The 12,716-nt window shown below is 39.2% G+C and overlaps 1 protein-coding gene across 4 annotated transcripts in view; it reads right to left on the bottom strand.

The window, feature by feature from the left end:
- Positions 1-218: 218 nt before the first annotated feature.
- LOC129746044 (mucin-2-like) overlaps positions 219-12,716 on the bottom strand; it is a 639,333-nt gene continuing 626,835 nt past the window's right edge. For all 4 annotated transcript variants that reach the window (XM_055739468.1, XM_055739470.1, XM_055739469.1 and 1 more), the window contains one exon: positions 219-11,831. The gene's annotated coding sequence lies outside the window, so the exon portion shown is untranslated. The remainder of the gene's footprint in view (positions 11,832-12,716) is intronic.

The raw sequence follows: 12,716 nt of genomic DNA, 5'->3' as shown, positions 1-12,716 counted from the left end.
TTTTTTAAATAAACGATTTCACCGATTTACACGCGTTTTCCCTTGACAAAATTTTGACCGTATCACCCTTTACTTGCAAGATCTTACAGAACTGAACTTACTGAACTCTGTTTGACCACTATTTTTCATTAAAAAATACTTACCTTATTGCTTTTGCGCTACAATCTAAAAATATCTAATGATACGCAACTGTCATCATAAAATTCTCAAACACCGAATAAATTTTATTAACAATTTATTATTACTTTAATTGTTTTTCAGATTTCTTACCATTAAATATTACGTTAGTAATTACTTTTGTGTTGTGACTGTCTGTTGTAGTGTTGTTATTTTCAAATATAATTATTATTAGTTTTTTGTTATTATTTTAACGACTCTCTCTCTCTCGTGGCTGCAGTTTCGACCAACTCTCCTCGGTTAAACCGTCGAATGTTTTCATTTTTGGGTTTTTTTGCACCAATCCATGTGCAGCTATTGACATAGTCAGTGAGAATCAGACAATAAATCAATTTCGCTAATAAGATTTTATTGACACACCACCCCTCCTTGTTCGAGGGATCACTTACAAATTCCCTTTCCCAATGAAATCCCTAGCGTTGCCGATGACAATTTGGATTGGCCTTTGCCATTTTGTTTCTGACAAGCGCCAATTTGTCTCGATGACCTCTCGTTTGTGACTGTTTTTAAAATCCATTGATTTAAAATATTTTTTCACGCGCAAAATTGCTTTCTCCGCATAACCAATCCCAGGGGGGGTTATGTTTGCGTAATCCATTCCATTCATTTATTTATTACTATCCCATAAAGCAAACAATTGAAGCAATCCCACCATTTCTCGGTGAACGTTTTTGGGGTCACGCTGGCGTATTGTGTAATGTAACCGGCATTCATTTCGATTTGTTTTTACCTACGGAAAGTTCAACTCGTCCGTTTGGCGCACGATTGACTGTTATGGGGAATTTGGCTAACGAGGGACGATTATTAAACGATTTACTTCAATGGGTCGGATGAAAAGCTTATTTCTGTGAAATTGGACACACACACATCAGAGAAGGGCTGTTTAACAAATTGGATAAAATTCATGGAATCAATCGCATTTCTCGTTGATCAGTTAATTAAAAATAAAAGCATTATTCATGAGTTGTCTAAATTGGAATAAATAATAACAGCAGTGCTGCATATTTGAAAAAACTTTAATTTTTGATACGATAGTTATAGAGTTTCTTTAAAAAAAATTCCCATAAAAACCAATTTCACACATGCATTCAGCGTTTCTAGTATATCAGTCCCATAAAAAAAAGAAAGAAACCAGCGTTTGGTTCTAAAACCAAAAACGTATCCTTTCAAATGGCCACTTGTGTTTATTTACTCCTTCGAAGAGATAAAACAGACCACATTTTGACAGCAGCATTTCGACTGAATTCCTTCCAACGGAAAATTTTCCAAAACATTACGCCAACCAAGTGAAATCGGAAGAATGCGTGTCCCGAAAAGCGTTCACCGCGAGAGGACCGAGGAAATCTTTTGGCATCTGGTTGGGTGAGTTGTGTAATTCTCTACTTTGACGTCGTTTTTTTTTGCTTCTCTCTCTTGTATTATTATCTCAGCAATTGTTCTTCCACTTACTTCTGCTCGTTATTGTTATTGGCTTTATCGGGGCGGGGATTTTCCTCTCAAATGGTTTTGCATCGCGTCGTTTCAGTTTTGTTTTGAATTTTATTTTCAAATGCTTCGGTTTTCCGTTTTTTTCTAACTTTTTGGCATTCGTTTCCCGAGAGTTGCGATTTGGTTTTTGATTTGTTTGTTTGAGTCAACTTTGGATGAAATCTTCTTTTTCTTTCGATTTTTATTTTACTTTTTGTTTGTTTGTTGTCTTTATCTAAGTGTGGTATAAGGAACAGAAGAGGAAATGTCCTTCTACCAACTACTAAATACTAGAATGAAGAGAAAGATACTCGAATTTGGAAGATTTCGGAGCAAACGAGTTGGCAAGTTTTCCTTTTTTCCTACGTTGTAGAGTATTTATTGTTCTGGTTTTTTTCATATTTTTTTCTTCATCCATTTTAGCGCCGTTTGCTCCTGCTAGGGGATTATTTTTTTTATCTGTTATGCTGTTGGGTTGCTTTTTTCTGTTCTTGTTTGATTGTATTCTAATCTACAAACGATTGAAAATGGTTATTTATGTCTCTCTGGATGAAGTGTTGAAAACAATGAAAGGATGATCTGAACTATGAAATTGCAATTTTACGAGATTTTTGTGACTGAATTTGTTTTCCAGACTGGTGTGTCCAAAGCTTAAATGTTTAGGAAAAAATCAACTTCTAGCTATTTGAAATAAAACTGCTAGTTTTATTGAAAAAAAAAAAACTAAAACCTATGTTTTTGTAATAACGAACACAGCTTGAGCGAAACGGATCCAACTTTTAATTTGTTATTTAACCTGTGCGAATTTCATAGAGAATAGACAAACGAATTTAAACGCATGCCATTCGGCACCAAAACAACTCCATAGTGATTTCAAGATAATGATACCGTTGTGTGTTGTTGCCTTTTCATTGAGCTCAAAATGAGCTCCACAGGAACACAAATTTAGACAACGATTCGTGAAAAAGTATGCAGTTCTTTCCTTTCTTCCAACATTTGGGAAATTCATCTGAACCAAACTGGGAATCATTACGTCACGTCAACTAAAAGTTCAGCAGTATTAACGCTTCATCGTGCTTCATCTTCCGCTAAATCAAGGGGAAGGTAGCTTAGAGCCCTTGAGTTGATTATGCTTTCAGTCTCTCTTTTTGAAGTATTGTTAGCTTGTAGACGAGACAAGAGAGCCTGGACTAACTGCCTAGTCAAAGAGAGAGAGAGAGAGAAAGCGAGCCGTTGCCATTTGAGATATCCGATTACATTGTGACATTTCTCGCTGCCTTAGTGGTGCAAGGACTAATGCAAGAATGCTTCTGAAAGACCGAGCAGTTCAGCTGTTGACAAATCTAACAAATCAGCTCAAACGTTGAACGTTTGAACAACTCTTCAGAGTCACAAATAGCGATGACCAACAGAACCCGCAGCTCGAAGCACCAACAGTAAGTCGCATTAACGGCGTCAACTCGGAATCGTCCTCGCTGGCTGAAATTGAAGTTGCAATCAAATACATGAAATCCAACAAAGAGCATGGAATCGATTGCATTCCAGCTGAGATGCTGCCTTGTCAGCACCAATTTAGGGTATCTTCGTAAAGGTCCCGAAGAGAGGAGACCTGATCGAGTGCGGTAACTAGAGTGGCATAACTTTGATCTGTACAACTCTCAAAGTACTCTGCAAAGTGATCCTGATCAGGATCCAGGAGAAAATCGACGCTACAGTCCGACGGCAACAAGCTGGATTCCGATCCGGACGGTCATGTGTGGACCACATCACAACGCTACGAATAATACTGGAACAAATCAACGAATTCCAGGACTCTCTTTTGCTGGTGTTAGTTGATTTCGAAAAATTTTTCGAACGACTGAACCACGAAAACCTCTGGGTGGCTCGAAGGTGACGAGTAGTCCCCGAAAAAACTAGTCAATCTCATCGAAGTAGAGTACGAGGCAATTTAGTGCAAGTGTCTTGTATGATCCTCTCACGGTGACTGCTGGAGCTAGATAAGGGTCACCGCTACTTTTGCTCATCGTAATGGATGGAATCATGACTGTATCGAATGACTGTAGACCAAACCGAGGATTGCCGTGGAATGGAGCAACTGAACGACCTTGACCTGGCAGACGATATTGTTTTGCTCATTTAAAGACAACAAGACATGCACAGCCAACTTGAAGACCTCACCGAAAGCTCCAAGCCAGCAGGTCTCAAAGTCAATGTCGGAAAGACCAAGTCGATGGAGATCAACACAGGAAATCCTTCCAATTTCGTAGTAGCTGGGTAACAGGTTGAGTAAGTCGAGTGCTTCCAGTACCTAGGCAGCCAGATTATGCCTGATGGTTGTACCGAGAAGGACATAGAAACTCGGATCAGAAAAGCCCGATTTGCTTTTGCCAGTCTCCGCGGCGTCTGAACTCTTTTCTAACGACTTAAGAACCGACACCTCCTCGCAATGACTCGAGATTCCCACATAAATCTCTCTTCATCGCTATTTGAGGCCTGATCCCCCTTCATACGACTCGAGATCCGACCCCTCCTCGCATCAACTCGAAATTGACATACACAAACCTCTCTTCTGCACGACTCAATGCTCGATCTCTTCTCTAGTGACTCGAGATCCAAGCTCTCCTCGTAATGACTCGAGGTAACCACTTATACCCCTCTTCTTGTTGATTAAAGGCCTGACCTCTTATCGTTAAGACTCGGGGTTGACCACACAAAACTCTCCTCCTGAAGACTCGAGGCCTGACCTCTCCTCAAACGACTCGAAGCTTGACCTTTTATCTCCAGAATTCGAAGTTTGCCACCTCTATACCTGTCGTGTGTCGATCGAGAGCAGCTTATCCTAGACTCGGGCCTGTCACAGCTCATGCGCGGGACTCAACGCATCGACTCGAATGATTCCCGACGAAGACGTCATCCTAGTCCGACTCAAATGGCTTACCCGGCGTCGAGAGCCACTCTACCCAGCTGAACTACCTGATGGTAGCTGCACGTGCCGTTTAAATCTATCATTCTCTAACTTGAACGGAGCACGTCGTTTAAAAAAATCGCCCAAATCAGATCAGTGGAGCTGTCCTCATTCCGGAGTGTTCACACCTCGTTGAGGGGAAACCATCTCTACCGAGTAGACTTGTGGTTTGTTCTGCTTCTGAATGATGGCCATCGCCGCTAGCTATGGTTGCTCCCAGGTACCCTGGGCTCCGGATGATTGGTTGAAGTGAATAGTGAGCCCAAACGCCAATTTCAATTTCAAATATTTCAAATTTGAAAAATATTTGCAGTCGATCAACGGTTGAAGAACAATAACAAGAATAAAGTCGTTCGTGTGGAAACTACCTACTGCCAAAAACGCGATATAGATACGCCCGTGGCCTATATGTACAAGAGAGATCTATTGCGCTAGCGATAGATAACGACCAGCTCATCACACGTGCATATGCCCGTAGAGGTGCCATATAATATGCACTGCGCTTCTCATATTGAGTCTGACCCGCACATTCAGCCTCCTCTCCGGAAAAGTGATGAAAAAATTCTAATAATTTAGATCTTTTGCAATCTAGCTGGTGCAATAATTAGCATGTGAGGCAGTTCACATATTCCGTAAGCATATATTTAGTGCTGTACAGCTAGTATCAGCTCTTATATTGCGTAATACACTTAACTCGCATATATGAATGTAGGCGCAGCACATTTGAACTCGCTTTAAAGAGAAGTCGCAATCAGGTGTATTCAATTGACTTAGCCTTATTTCGCAGCTCATTTAGATCACATTCAGTGCAACTGAGCTCAACGCACATACAGCTCGCATACACATTCAGGTGCAACACAGAGCTCGCATGCCGGCTTTGTTCATTCGACTCGCATTTAGCACGTGTAGCACGTAGCTTGCATTTAGGCGCAGCTAATTTGGCTCGCATTAGTCGCAGCACATCGCTCGCATTAGGCTCAACACATTTGGCTTGCATTTTACGCAGCAGAAAAAGGTCGCATTAAGGGGCAGTTCACTTGGCTCGTTATTGACGCAGCATAAACCTTGCGTTCAGGCGCAGCCTACTTGGCTCGCATTTAGGCGCAGACATTTTGGTCGCATAAGCGCAGCACAAAGATCGCATTCAGGCGCAGCCGACTTGGCTCGCATTTGGCGCAGTACAAAGCTTGCATTCAAGCACAGCCTACTTGGCTCGTATTCAGGCGCAGCCACTTTGCACTCTTAGGCGCAGCCTACTTGTATCGCAAATCGGCGCAGCACACTCGGCTCGCAGGAGCAGCTTTACAGCTCAGCTCGTCCAGTTTTTACGCAAACACAACATCCGAGGCTCGCAATTCGGCGCAGCATATTTAGCTCGCAATTAAGCACAGCTAAAAAATCGGCTTCTGGAACCCAGCAAACATAGAATCGCATTAAACACGATAACTCAAGTAATTGAATAACGTTACTGTGAATCGTAATTCCAACTAACGCAAGTAAAAGGTCGTAAAAATCGTTACACGAAGTCGGATTAAATCGGATATAATTAAAAGTCCGCCATGTTTGCAAATTTTGAAGGCGATTTCGTTCATTTTTTTCTCCGGCGTAGGTCAAGTGAGAGAACAGCTTTGTTGTTCTCTCTGCGACTAGCAGTGCAAACAGATTTCTTAAAATCAGATAGTGTATTTGCAAGAATTGTCCAATGACAGAAGCGGCTAATATTGTCGCTGGCAACGGTTCGCATGCGTTGAGAGAAAAAACTTGTGCTCTCTTGCATTCTTTCAGTATGTATGAATAAGGTGTCGAATATCGTCCAATTCGTTTACTCTTATCGCTTTAGTCAGAATTTGAAAATATGTATGTATATTTCCTCCACTTTGGTAGGTAAATGCTGTTTTTTCGAGTTTCATACGATCGTTCTATAATTTATATGAAACTTATAACAAAGTTGTTGAGAAATATACATACCTTCAATAATGTTTGCTGGGAAAGCTCGCCAAATGTGGAAACCTCATAACGTCAAAGTCGCGAAATAGGTACGCCCGCGGCTTGAATGGTGCATATCTTTCTCTCCTATTTCACGACCTGGCAATCTGCCGAGGTAGTTATACGTTGACGATTAAGTCTGAGATTGAGATTAACTGAGACCACTCCATCCACTGGTTGCAGATTGAGCCATTTAGTGTGCTATCCCCCTTACTACAGATTCTGGATGTTGTAAGACTTTTATCCACAACGAGTTATTTCAGCTATTCGCTCTACCCCTCTGTTCACAGGTCTGTAGCAAAGATACACATACTGCAGAATTCCGAATATTTATAAGCCGCTGCTATGGGTCTACTTTAGTATGTTCTTTCCCCATTTCACACCAAATGAATTCTGCATATTCTCCAATGTCCAATGTCATACGGAATCAATGCCACAGTATCAGTAAGAAACGGTCTCATGATCAGCATGAAGTAGCTATAAAGTTAATCACCTTCTAAGGTCCCTATAAACTTTTATCCATAGCTGTTCTCTATCAATACGAAGTATTTTTTTAAAAGTTGTTTGGATTCCGCATTGTTGCCAAAGGAAAAGCCGAATTCTCAACCTATATCAGCGAAATGGAGCAACACTACTCAAAAATATTGTTGGGCATAACCCAAAACACTCAAGTCTCTTGCGTTATGCTGTTCCAGAGCCACAGAGAGAACGACCATGAGCTCAGTGCTGAATTCACAGGTGATTTGAAGAAAAATCCCATTTTAAGGCGTAACTTGCAGAGTAGAGCCTCTACTAAAGGCTGTTCAGACTAAAATAGTCGAACATATGCATGATGATTCACTTTAAAACATCAGTGAGTTGAAACGCCGGGATGAATGTGGAAAAACCGCCATCGATAATTATAGCTTCGACAGCTTGGGAAGTGATTTGTTAATCTGTGGACGCGAGAAAACCTGGTCTGGACACCTATTTCTATGTAGATAAGGCGGGTTGTAATAACTTATTCGTTTTGGTAAACGAATTTGGAGTGATAGCTTACAAATCAAGGTTTAAACTGAATTTCGCAAGAATTTTGATGACTTATGAAGACACAGACTTGCTATTGTCTTAACGTGGATAATACCCAGGCTAGTGATACACGATTGCTCAAGAGCCGCTCATTTGAACTGGTTCTCCAAAACAGAACGTTTGGCTCCTGAGCGCTCATGTATGGCACTTAAAAAAAGAACCATGGTTCGAAAATCAGCCGGGACACTCCGCTCAACACAACAATGGTTGAAAATTTTTACTGCTACCCTTAGTACAATGCAAAATGCAAGAGCTAAGAGTGGAGGGCCGAATCAATAGAAACGTGGTTCGAGCGAGCCATGGTTCGTTCGTTCTTTCCAAAAGAGCCGGTTCAAATAAGCAGCTCTTGGGTTATCTCCCATCACTATACAAGCTTCATAAACTGAAGAGCGGAGACAGGTCACTCGAAGAACCACGGTTCGAAAAAGAGAAACGGTTCAAAAAACAACCAAGGAGAAAATGTTGGGCGAGCCGATCTTTCGATCGAATCGAACGGCTCTCCAGACTTCGCTCTTGCCGTTAAATTTATTGACGAGAGTTGAGCGGAGAGTGCCAGCACTTTTTTGAACCTTGGCTCTTTTTCGAAATAAGGTTCTTTTTCGAGCCGTGTCGTGGCTTTTTTTTAACCTCCCACCACGGCTCATTTGGTTCGAGAGAACAAACGGAGGGCTTTCTGCTGTTCTTCGCTCTTCAGTTTTTGTTGAGCTGCAAGACACAGTTTATTTCTAGGCCGCTCAAATGAACCGTCTCATTGATTTGAGTGAACGGCTCTGATCCACTTATTGAAATGGGCCGTTCTCCCCGTCTCTACTAACCACGGTAAGACTACTGGAAGAATTTCATAAGATCTCGCAAACAGAATAAACTTCTCAGAAGAGATTTCTCAGTCTGGTGATTTGGTATTCAATATCGATCATCAGAGCACCTGTATTCGTGGTCCAAACAGTTGATTTAGACCCAAATCCAGACCAAAGCAACCACATCCGTGGTCCTTTCTAGCAGCTTCAACTCAACCTTTTTTTTACAACCGGTATAAGATCGGTCCAAAACTGTAGATATTTGAATGCGCTCAAAACGAAAAGAACACTTCTGCATTGATGATTTCGAAGCATCGCAGAATAAAATCAAACAACGGAACAACAGAACGAAGCTTACCGAACACAAAATACGCACGAACGTTCGTAGCCCAACAAAACGAGTGAACAGTACCTCAAACCGCCCTATCGCTTATTTCCCGTTCCCTTGTCCCACTTTTAACAATGTGAAACGGCGTTGTCCGATTGATGTGTTCGGCTGCCGAAGGAACACAAGTTTAAACTTTGAATTCGTTGAACTGTTCTTTTTGCTGATGTTTATCCGAGTTTATTCAAAGCTCACTTCCTGATGCTTTCCGAGTTGATCCTATCAATAGCATCACTGCAGAATAGAATCGATATGCAAATATGGTAAAGTGGGCGTAAGAAGATTCGAGATTTTAACATGTCTGGAGGTCAAATGTTCTAAAAACTCTAAATATTGATCCTAAAAAAGATCCGTGGAGCAACTTTACATTGCTTAGCACAGCAATAGGAATCGAGATTCGAAAGCATACGCTGCATTCGTGGAGATAAAGCATATGCTGCAAAGAAATGTGAACCAGCTTTTCGAAGATGCCTTTGATTGGGAGAAGGTCATCCAAGAAGAGGCCAGCTTAGAAGTCCGTTTTGGTGAAGCCAAGCCCCAGAAATACGAACTTTCGAAGATTTCCTCCAATATGAAGAAGAGAAGATGCTCTGGATCGTCAGCAGTAGAGATGACTTATTTTGGACAATCAGAGACTACTTCGAATTATCGATAAGCCAAATACGAGGTTTAGCGCGTACCTTTCGGTGTAAACAAAGATCCATCTCTTTTTCAGTTTCAATTTGAGTAAAGCATTGATCTTAATTATGTTTCTTTGAGATCGGTATCATTAGTAGGTGTATAAATCATTTTAATTTTCCTCCTTTAAAATAAAAACTCTCAAATGATACAAACAGTTTTAAAATTAAACAAAAGTTAATTCAAGCTTCGGACCCACCCTCACTTTTAAGATTGTGAAGCAACGAAACTGTTTCTCTTTTTACTACTTTCCGGTTGGATTATCTATGGCAAATGTGGGGGATGAAATGGTTTTGCAATCGTATCACTTTTCACTAACTGAAGAGCACTACAATGTATTGATAACTCTATTGGATGCAACCCGGTCTGATTGCAAAACTGTGTGCTGTTTGTGTGTCTGGAAAGAGAGAACAAATGGTTTCTACCCTACGGAAAAACTTTACAAATAATGATTTCTATGCTCGATTCAGCTTCCGTTCGCAAAAATGTTTATTGGCACAAGATTTCATGTTTTTTTTCTTTTTCTTACTTTACCTCAACAGCGCTGGCTTTTCATTTCTGGGTTTCAACTTGTGTTTTTTTACTCTTTATTTATATATACTCATCTTGAGCTTCAATCAAGTGCACCGAGTTTGTAATCACTTCCATGCACAAGCTGATGCTTCGAGTTTTGGCCAGCTCGGCATATTTTTTTTCGTTTCCTCTCCCATTTTTTAGCACATGTTATAGTTTCTGTTTGCTCATTTTTCACGAACCTAAACGTTTCTTCCATTTCTTGCTTCCAATTTTAACTTTTTCCTATAAAATTGTAACTCTTCTTTTTGACTTTGTGAGTAATTTTCAATTTATTCTCACTTTTAACTTTTTATTGTATTAAAATGACGGGTATTCTGGTAGTTTGCGTGTAAGTTTTGTTGGCTTATCTTCAGAAGCTACTAGGGGTTTTTTTACAACTTTTCGTTCAAAAATAACAGAATTATAGAAATAATCTCTCTCAAACATTCAATGAAATAACAAACAATAATCCTTCGGCCGTTTACTTATACTTTCAGCATTAAACAACCTGTTTTAACGAAGTGAAAACGCTTCACATTATATTTCATGAATTCGGAATAAATGTTTCATCAAAATTTTTAGCTCCATAATTCATTATTAAAACCATTCTTACTTAAAACTTCTATCGATTTGGTTGAATCAACTTCGGAACCTTATGAATTTTAGTTTAAAAGAATACTCGTGATACAATTCATCTCGTTGGAAGATTTTTCCGAAGAGGTTTTGAAATTTGTTTTGATGTTTTTTTCTCAGAAGTTTGAATCTTGAATGAGGTTTGAAAATTGAATTCAATTTCAGTTTTATCACTTTGAAAAATCTAGAAATTTGTGGCACGTTCTTTTGCTTCAACTTTTTTCTAACCTTCTGTATCAGGAAGTGTTTTGCAGATGAAAAATGTATGCTTCGAGGAAAAACAACAACCGATTGTCTTCCTGTCATTCGGAAAGATAGAATCTTTAATTTCCGACTGTGCTAGTTTGAAATGTTTTCGTTTTTCGTCCACAATGGCTTACAGCGCACCGTGCGTGGGATTTTCCCCATTCTTTGTGGCGATGGGGAAAGAAAAACAACAATCCTGAACAACAACGGGCGGCAGAAATCTGCGGCATCAATCCAATCTGCCAAAGATTTCTTTCTGATGTTGCGAAGTTTAAAAGCATTAAGAAATGAAGAAAGATCAAACGAAACAGAAGAAGATCTCTTCCTCACTGATTCTGAATGAATATTGGCTAGTAGGAGGCTAACCCAGTTGTGAGCTCATGAATTTGGAATCTGTTTTTGTGGAGGAAACTCGAGATAAACCATTCATCTTAAGTTTCTTCCAAGTAAACCCGAAAACTTATTTGCAGGTTAACTCTATTTTCATTTAAAAGAAAACTGAATCGTGCAATTTTAATTATTGTTTTTTTTTGTTTTTGGCAATTCGTATCCATTTACTCTTTGTTCAAGACTATGCGAGTTTCTACCATCACTTACAATATTATCTATCCTCAATACTCTGAAGTTTTTAAAGTTTTTCTTTGCTCCGTCGTCGTCTGATTGTGGGATTTTTTTTCGATTCTCTAATCTCCGAACGATGTTATAATCTCTTCGATGTCGATTTCAATTTTCTTATACACTTTTATCACTTACGTACGTTCACACTTTGAGTTGGCTTTTCTTGTCCAACTCCTCCCGGAGGGCAACGTTTACTTTCCTCTCCGTCTTGTTGCTTTGGCTAATGGGTACTTTTAATTTCACATAACCTTAGATCCTGTAAAAAAATTGAGAGAAAAAATTAAAAAAATTATTTAGAAACATTTTTTTAATTACTGGTCATTTTCATGTCAAATTTCAAAACACTGATCATATGTTAATTTGTCTAAAATTGGACCTGTGCAAACTGACTTGCTCAAAGATTCGAATTTTTACCCTCAAAAATCACCTTGAAACCATTCAAATATTACATAGCATACCCGATCAGGAGGAAAAAACTAAATTATATCAAGATGAGATATTTTGATACTAACTTTTTTGCTATCTAAGTGAGTAATTATTCAGTACTCGTAGGATGTTAAAATATCTCAAATTATATCAAAAAATCTTTGCGATCATAGCTAAATTATATCAATTTTAGATATGCTCCTTTCAAGATTATATCTCGTTCAGATAGCATTAGTTTGATATTGAGCAGAACAAAACCTATCAAAATTATAACTTATCAAGATATGAGTGTTTCGAGAAAAATTTCTAGTGGAATGTCAATGAACCACATTAAATGCTAAAACCATGGTCCATTTTTGGTTTCCTAAAAGTTGGATTCAAATTTATGGATCGGTTGAGCGAAACTCATTAATGCACGGTTTGGGCCGTTGACTTCGATGTCCGTGTTTCAGAAAAAGTTGTACGTATATCAAAATAAGATATAATCATTTTATTTTAGGACAATCCGAAAAAAAATCTTTATCATGGAAAATGAGCTCAACCCCATTCAAGTCTGTCAATAAGAATAAGATATAATTCAGATTGGAGAAACTTAAAATCGAAAATTTTGAGTACTTAATTATAACTAAATCAGATTTAAATATCTTGATGAGATACGTTTGGGTTATTATTTTGATATGCTCTCCTGATCGGGTAGTTTTCGACCATTTTATAG

The sequence above is a fragment of the Uranotaenia lowii genome, chromosome 2, assembly GCF_029784155.1.
Source record: "Uranotaenia lowii strain MFRU-FL chromosome 2, ASM2978415v1, whole genome shotgun sequence".
In the NCBI taxonomy this organism is placed as follows: Eukaryota; Metazoa; Arthropoda; class Insecta; order Diptera; family Culicidae; genus Uranotaenia; species Uranotaenia lowii.
This window is presented reverse-complemented; position numbering and strand designations above follow the sequence as displayed.